Genomic DNA, 9,332 nt, shown 5'->3' with positions numbered 1-9,332 from the left:
CCCCGCCCCCCCCCCCCCCTTTTTTTTTTACTGGAGACAAAAATCTCTCTGAAGCTGAACAAATAATGAACTATATTGTTTTCTGATCAATATTATGCCCAGAATATTAACCCTCCATCCTCAGAATATATTCAAGACATGGGGCATCGATAGAACCACCTGCTTTTTTTAAAGGCTACTCTTTGGCATGACCACCTACCTAGAGAATTTGCCTCAAATGATCCTAAAGTACTGATTATAATTTTCTCGCTCTTCTGTTAGATCAATTCTGGCTGACAACTGCTCTCAGCTAGTCTCTTCAGTGTTGATTCAGTTTGCTCTTGTAGCTGTGATACAACAGAAAGGAGAAGTAATTTCTTTTCGTAGATGGAGGCCAGCTCCGGACCGAGGCGAAGTGGATGGTCTCCTAGGGCAACACATTGCTTGCAGAAGTGAAATGGCCCCAGTCCTTCTACTGACCTTGCTCATGCCAGAGCCCTGGCAAGGCAGGGTGGCTGCTACTTCAGAAAAACAATGGGTAAACAGGTAAGGTATTTCCAAAGAAGGGAGTGGGAAGCATCTGCTCCCACTGGTGGAGTTGCTGCTTCCAGCCCTCCAGGCTCCACAGGGGTAGCAGATCTGCAGATCTCCCCATCTCAACTCTTCACCCAGCTTTGGCCCCCTTTTTGCCACAAGCCTTTACTTTTGAAGCAGCAAAAATCATTTTTGCTTGTGCTGCTGAGCAGCTTGAAACAACAATGTTAATTAGTCCCACAGACAGGAGTTAGAAAAAATGGACAAGCTTTCAGGCACTCAAGTGCTTCTTATTTGATTAAGCTATTTTCTGCAAGTAGAACACATTCAAATAACACAATACCCTTTAAAATGGGCAACAAATCCAATTAACTGACAGGATCTGAAAGGATAGGGCGAGGAAGGGGAGATAAGGTAAGGTAATAAATTGTAAAAACTGAAAAAAAGCCCCACATAAAATGAGATGGATTTTGGGTGTTTCTCAGTGTGAAAGGAGTGACACAGCCAACAGGACTGGTTGCTCTACCTGTTATTACCCGCTCAGTAAAAACACTACTTGACATCTGTTTAAGAGGTACCAGTGGCAAAGTATGGCTGTCCAGTGGGTTCCCAACCAGTTGGTATTCAAATTTAGAGGGGTCTACATCATCAAGGGTAGAAGAAGCTGAACTTGAATCTCAAAGTCAGTCTAGTCTCATAGCCCATACAAACCACCTAATATGCTAACACATCCCTGCTGTAAGATGTGGGTAGCATTGCTGAGGACCCGCTAAAAGGAAGCTGTATAAACAATGCTTCAAATGCTGTTTTTGCAAGGTCAGCATAGGGTAAGCTGGGGTGCAGCATGCACAGGCACCCTTACTGAAACAAAAACCAACTCACTTTTTTACTGCACATAGTACAGAGCTTGCTACCCAAATGGAAAGGTCAGAAGTCAAGACATGATATTCTTCAAGGATGAGACAAAGGAAGGGAGACCCTGCTCTTAACCACAGCACCACAGGCCCAGCAAGAAGGTTTTATTTTCCTGAGGTTGAGGGTAAGATAAGTGTGATGCATCCAGCTGGCAATGCTGTCAGAGAATTTCCCCAAGGCAGAATCTGAGCCTACAGACTCCACTGGGCAAGATAAACAGATGTACCAAGCACATACCGAGATCTCCATGAGTATACTAATCACACTTTACACCACGTCTAGGAACAATCCCACTAAGGTTTATTGCATGGATGCGATTACCTAGATACTTGCAAGCAACACAGTAGAAGGCAGCAGCATTATTCTGCTAGTTACCAGCAGGATGCCACAGCCCTATGAAATCACCAGGTGCCAGGTATGATAAATGAGCTCGGCTCTTTACTGTTAGGTATAACCTTAGTAGGGCGAGGGAAGAAGCACAGTGAAAGAGGACAGACTCAGGAGAAATACTAAAGAAATCATCTCGGCATATCTTCTCGTCCTCCTGATGCCAAAATCTCCTTCACCCTTCAGCATCCTTCTTCTCCTCTCCACCGCCAGCCACCAGCAGGGATGAAATAATCAGGTTTAGTGGATGAGCATTATTGGCAAGAACATCTGTTTGGAAGTGTACCTTTTCAGCAAGGCTAATTGACTGTTTCTAGGATTGAGTGCTTTTTAAAAGGAAGATGTGAATCTGATGCTAAAACTGAAATAAAAATAATTCACCTTTTATCATCTCTTAGCATGACAGCTGATAGGAAAACAACAGGGTCAGCAACTGTCTCCATACTGAAAAATTCATGTTTCCTGATCTCTCCTTTGCTTTTTATGTTCCATGTACCTGATAACTCTGCTTAGGATCTGTTGAAGACAGAAGATTATTCATCTGAAAGTTGCAATCCCTTAATTAATGCTAATAAACACCCAAGAGGATCCCATCATAATTAGTGTGGCTCTGTTAAAGTACTGGAGAAAATAGACTGCTCTACATGTAGGCTGCTGTACCATCAGGTTGACAAGCAAACTGCAAAACTACTTAAAAGCAACATAGGGCTGAATCCTGCTCCACTTCCATTTATGCCACTCCAGTGATGCTACCATGACATACAGTGGTGTAAGCCCCATAATTCAGTGATGAGTCTGTTTTAGTTAAGATTCTGATTTAGTTAAGACCCTAGGCCCTGAGAAGGCAGTTGTTCCTAAAACACCCCAACCGTTCTGGTGGGTCTGGTACCAACTCTGGCGATAGGCTACTGGACCAGAGCAGCAACACAAAAACAACCTGAGTTGTTCAGAGCCAATGTTGCACTCTCACTTGTCATTGATCTGCCTTTTGCTCATTAAAAGCAATGGTGAAACTCATCCTGGTTTCCATAGAAGAAAATCAAGCCCATGTATGACATGTGGCTAAAAAGCCACAACTAGTTGTCAGTGTCTATTGGTGCTGCACAGTATCTACATGTAGGCAGAAATAGATTAAATTTTGTTTTATTCTATGATACAAGTGCTGTGTAGAGTAACATATCCTCACCACTAAATGGGCTACCCCTTCAGTTCTGCTGCCCAGGGCAATAGTCAAATCAGCTCACAGAAGAGGCCTGCCCAGACATTAGACACCCATGGAGTGAGTTAGATATGCTCGTATTCTGCAGGGGATTCAGAGCACCAGGAAAAAGGCCATTCAGCATCCCAAGAAAGCCAGCATGTTCAGAATTCAGAAAGATTAAACCCAACAATGATAGACAGCTCCAGTGAGTATTTTTAAATGGCAGCTTGCCACGCGAACAGTGAAGCGCAGATTTTATTAACTAACTTTTAGTTAATTTCCTGTCCAGTGGGATTCAATAATCAAGAGACTCCTCTTTTCATGCGAGTTAAAATACCACAGTGGCAAACCTCAGGTAAGCATATTCCCACTATGTCTTTTAACAGTGTCAAGCAGCTTGGGCGGGGGGGGGGGGGGGGAACAGGGGCAGGGGGGGGGGGGGGGGGGGAGAAAAAAATATAAAGCAGACTCTCTAAGTTGTGAACCTTTGATGTTGTTCCTGAATCCCCCCCTAAATGCTGTGGCTGAAATCCTCGCCCCTGTGGCAGCAAGAGGAAGGCTCTTCATGGACTCCTGGAGCCCAGACTCCACTCACACTCAGCAATACTTGCACTTCCACTTTGCTACCCCATCCTTCCTGCTTTTCTTGCTTTCTCAGTCTGCCTCTATCCTCCCCTTTTAGCTCACGTTAGTGCAACCACTTCCAAATTAAAAATTAAAGACACTAAATCAATACAAACCTCAGAGCTGTGTCCAAGCCTCATTGTTCATTCTTCTGCCTTGCTTCTATTCCTCTGGGCTCTTGCTTTTGTGGTTTCTACTTCTCCCATGTGGGGGATCATTTATGCCAAAGGTGCCAGATTATTGTCAGGAACGGTACACCGGCTCTATTGGGAAGAGCTGAGGAACTAGATAATCCGTAAGCAAGTGCCCAAATGAAGTGCACGACTGAGGAGGCAGCTGAGCTTTCCTTGGTCTGTGGGCAGAAGTTCGGTCTCAAAGGAAGAAATGCTGCAGTTGTCTCATTCTCAGCCCTGCAGTAAAGATCAGCTTCCAGATAAAATGGCAATTAAGGGGTGTCTCTTACTGGCCAAAGATAAACCTCCCATTTTTCCTACCAGAAGAACACAAGCATTGGTTCAGCATTTGGAGGACTTGAGATCTAGGTTCAGTTCTGTGTTTGGACAGATCCTTCCCTAATTCCTTATGGCAAGTCACAAGGAGCAGTTGAAGACTGTTACTTGACTGCATATCATATAACAGAAGACACAGAAGGACCTAAGCTAGACAGAGAAGAGATTTCTAAGTGCTTTGTCAAGCCCAGACAGCAAAGAGAAGCTGAGGCAGTTTGGCTTCTATTAACCACTTTGGAATGAGTCAATCCTTTCTATAGTATCTATCTATCTATAAGTGTATATAGTATATATGTTATAGAAAAGATATATATACGCAGTACAATAATAAGCAGATCCAAACCTCAAACATCTAAGTTTTTCTTACCAGGAGTGAGGAGAAACATTTTTTTAAGAAATGAAAGTCACAAAGGGTGTGCCTGTCTCATTTTTCTTCCGCTCCAGTTATATACAATGCACGGCATGTGGCGGTTATCTGACAGTGAGATTCTTCAAGTCCTGTACACCACAATGGTGAGTTTGAAGGAGCATGCTACAAACAGCATGGCCTCAATTCAGACTTGTTTTACTAATGCCTTGTGTCTATTTTTACAGCCTATTTAAGAATTCCTTGCTCTACAATGGTGACATAGTTCTAATTTACAGCAGTCAGACTCCTAGGAACATCGCTCCCAAGCAACCAGCATTTTGACCTCTGCACTTTCGATGCTCATAACCTCTTAGAAACTTAAAAAAACCCCAAAACCCAAAAGGATGATCATCTGCAGAAGGGAAAACTTAGGCAATGTCTGCGGCTACTCTCTCTGCTCTTTTCTCCTAACATACCTAAAAGAGATGCTGTCCTCTCTGGGTCCATCTACATTATTGTTTTAGCTCACATCAAGTGTATGGTTTGGAAGCAGATCTACCAATCATTCTCACTTGCCAGATTTTGCGTCACATCACAGAGTGGGAGATTTTGAACCGGATGCTTTTTTACCTTGAAATTAAATTGGAAGGTGCATCCCAAGAGTGCACTCAATGTTCTCCAACCGCTAATGGACATTCAGCTCCCTGGTACTAAACTAGAGTTAGTCCACAGTAAAATCCCAAAATCCATATGGTGTGAACATCAGTCCTCCGCACCATCTGGTCCTCTCCTCTTGCAGTGTACTTACTACTTGATAATGTAGTCACAGCCTCTGAAACTAGTTTCTAACTTTCCCTAGGGCTTCCTTGGGTAGGGTCTCCTGTGCCACTGCTGGGCAGCAACCCTAGTGCTCCCCCCACAGGTCCAGGGTGCAAAGCCGCCAGCATGTGGAAAGACTGGGTTGCCTCTTCCCTCCACCTTCCCTCACACTCCATTCCTGGTGAATCTGACTCTCAAATCATAGCCCTTAAGTGTGACTTAATGGAAAGAGAAGTTGTGGAGTCTCCATCCTTGGAGACATTCAAAAGCCATCTGGACACAGTCTTGGCAGCTACCTCTAGGTGGCCCTGCCTGAGCAGGGAGGATTGGGCAAGATGACCTCCAGAGGTTCCTTCTAACTTCAACCCTTCTGTGATCCTATGACACCCATTCTTTCCAACTATACCATAAAATCTGAAATGTATAGCTCACACAGAATCAGAGGAACATGTTGTCATCAAGCTCCCCATGGAAAGGGTTTGAGGGTTCCCAGGGCTGGCAGACTAACCCACCATAACTGCCATGAAAGGATGCTACTAATCCTAGGAGTAACACTAAGCTTGCTCTTCTACACCTGAAAACATTTGTCTTTGACTGGAACATCTCCCAAGTCATAGAAATGCCATTTCCATAGAGACATGGTGCCCAGGGATCTCTCTAGCAGAAAATCAGGTATTGCAGCCACTGGTAAGCGGGGTGACTCCCTGCCTAGAGCTGGGCAGAAGCCTCCGCCAGCTCATGCTTCAGCTACTGTGCTGCCCTGGGGGGAAGGCGGGAGGGACGGTAGCACTGACCTTCCCTATCACTAATGCTGCAGAGAGCGTGGTGGGAAATGATACTGTAAAAGTATATGCACAGCAGGGTACTGAGGGGAAAATGCAGATTAATTAGATCGCAGACAAAAAAGGATGGTGAGCCATTTATTCAGGGTCAGCATTTTTGAGGAAGGGAAAACAAAACAGTTTTGCTTATGGTTCAGAAGAACATCATCTAAAACTTATTCGAGGTTTGAGGCTAAATATCTTCTAAATTCACAATATGATTTTTACAGAGGTCAAATAAATTTTTTAAAGACAAAAAGAAAACGCACGCTTAAACACTGCAGAAAACCCATCATTTTGACTAGTTACAGTAACAAGTGCTGGACTGGCAATATCCTCCAGCCAACTCTTTTTGTCAGAATTCATCATAAAAAGCGTTTCAGATGGCCCCTCTGCAGCTTTACAGAGCCTTCGACAGAAGGTCCCTTTTGTGAACTGCATAACCCATAGGACAGCACAGCTGCCCAAGGAGCCATCCTTACCAATCGCACACTGATACATGGACATCACGACAGAGAGCTCCGAGTGGCTCAAAAGCAATACAGTGAAAATAAAGGTTCTTTAAATATATGGAGAAGCTGCAGAAACGGGATCTAAACCATGTGTTATAAATAAATGAAGTGTAGAAATAAAGCGCGTATTACCATGTGCTTTCCACATGATGACTTTTACCGTTAACCATAAAGTTTTGGTTGGGTTTACTGCATGTAGTCAAGAACCTTCAGCTGGATTTGGAAGTGTGTCATGATGTAGCCAAGGCCTTCAGAGTGTTTTATTTACCAATTAAATGGATGCTGGCAGGCTGAGTGCCAGTCTGTGCCATTACACAATTACATTAAAAGGTCTGGATGATGTAGAACTTTCATCACCCATTTGGGATTTTAAGAGGCCGTTTCGCTTTCTTTACTAGTATCAGCTTATTATAGTAGGTGCTGTCATTAGCGTTCAGTCAGCCAGAGCTGAATTTGCAGCCAGTTCGACGCGAGCATGTGCTGTTGTGTATTAATTAGGGAAGTGCTGAGTGTACCATGTGACCCATTTTCCTCAGCTCTGCAATTAGCAGCTTTACGAAAGTGTCTTTTGAGGACCCGAACACAAGTTAATCTTCTGGGGGGAAACAGCAAAAGAAACAATCAGCAAAACATTTCAAATGGGATTTAAGATAATGCTGCCTAAAACTGAAAGGTCTCGTGTCTGTGTGATCGGTTTTAGGATACTGGCAAAGTACCACGTCTTTGTTTCTGGAATAAAAATTCCAGCAGAGTACATTGCCCTTCATGTTTGCATCTTTCTTTCTACATTTTGGAAGCCACAAAATCTGGCCCAGCATGTCTGCATGCCTTATTATAGCATGACATCACCCTCGTGGCTATAATTTGAAAGAGAAAACTTGTCATTCCCAGTCAGATACCCACTGCACACACAACATTTGCTTCGTCAATCGTTCAAAGACCTACTGAGAGCCAAGTATCTGAAGTTTCTCCAGAAGAAACTTTTTTCCCACTCTGTGTGTACAATATTCAAAATGCCTTCGCTGCTCTGACTGGAGTTGGAGAGAAGTGGCCTTCAGACATTTCCAGTGATGTGCTTATTTCCCGTCTCACTAAAGGGCAGACTCAGCGAGTTCGCAGTCCACTTTCCTCCTGCACTTGGTATCTCCTGCGGCTGGGATGGTCCTAGCTGATAGGAGACTGCAGGCTCAGGGACTCCAGCTACACTTAGTCTGGCTGGAATTGAACCTACAAACAACTAGATTTCTCCTAACAAACTCTTCTATGAAACTGGCTTTCAAAAAGTAATTTTCTAACAATGATGAGGGAAGATGGTGAGGATCAGCTCAGGTAAGCATTACAATTTGGAGCCTGTCCAAATGAGATCAAACATTTTGAAGTTCTCCTCTTGTTGAAGTCTCTATCAGCTCCTGAAATTCCTGGCAGTTGCTTAATGCCTTCTGGCACTCTCCCCTTCAGCCGCAAGCACACAATATCCTTGGGGGTTTCATGGGATTTGCTTCTTTCTAGTACGCTCCCAGGACTACTCTCTTTTACTCAAATGAGAAATACTGTGTGATGAACTTCTCCCTCAGTTCCAGCTGAAATCATTGAGCAATGATTGAACATAAAAACAATGCTTAAATCCAAAAGTTAAATAATCTAGCTCAAGATTTCTGTAACAGTTTGGTGCAAATTACGTTGGCTCCCGATTTTATAAAGGCTGGCTCGATTCCTAGATTTTACAGGCACCTGTTAGCAGCCATTAGCCACATCTTTGGATTTTACTTCTAATACAATGGCATTATTCCAAAAAAAATTCTCCAGCAGGTAACACAGATGGGCAATCAGCACCTACCAACCAGATCAGTGTGTATACTGTGTGCGATAACAGCTAGAATGAGGATTCACTGTGTTTATCTGACATGATATTCTAGCTGACATACCAATTTAGTTAATCTGACACTCAGCTAACATCTCCTGCCTGAGACCTGTTCACAGCAGGGATACTCAAATGGCAGAAAACCTTGTCCAGATCCAGGTGGTGAGTGAATGTCATAGACTCACAGAACAGTTTGGGTTGGAAGGGACCTTTAAATATCACCTAGTCCAACCCCCTGCCATGGGCAGGTCACCCAGACATTGTAGAGGTAACACAACGTTCCCCAAATTCCTGCAGAAAACTCGTATTTCTCACTGCTCTCCTGCTCTCTGAGGAGTAGCTGCAGTTAGTTCCCACAATCCCAGGCATGAAAGTGGCATGAGTGTGGGCAGAGCTAGAACCAGCATGCTGCTTCCCAGCCCCAGCAGAATTAACCAGAGGACTTAAAGTCAACTGTCTTGGGATTAGAATATGGAGCAGCCTTGGTGAACAGCCACACAGTGAAATCCTAGGTCCCCTATTCCTTGAGAAGATCTCGTTGATGTCTAATGATATGCAGGAACAAGGCCACACAAACTGGTAGTCCACCTGTGTAAAACTCTTCTTCAATCTCAAATTGCTTTGCAGATGTTCATTAAGCCTCATGCCCCTTCTCTGACATTGGCTGTATGCCCATTTTGCAGATGCCCCAGCTGAGGCATCGGTAACTGCTAGCTGGGGAGCAGTGAGTCAGAGGAAGAATCCTGATTTCAAATTACTCCAGTCACTCTGTGATACTCCTTTCCCTAGAAAACCTTTGAACTTGAGCCATACAGAGGTCA

The sequence above is a fragment of the Aptenodytes forsteri genome, unplaced genomic scaffold (genome assembly GCF_000699145.1).
Source record: "Aptenodytes forsteri isolate BGI_AS27 unplaced genomic scaffold, ASM69914v1 Scaffold273, whole genome shotgun sequence".
Classification (NCBI taxonomy): domain Eukaryota; kingdom Metazoa; phylum Chordata; class Aves; order Sphenisciformes; family Spheniscidae; genus Aptenodytes; species Aptenodytes forsteri.
The sequence above is the reverse complement of the archived record's forward strand: the minus strand, read 5'-3'. Positions refer to the sequence as shown.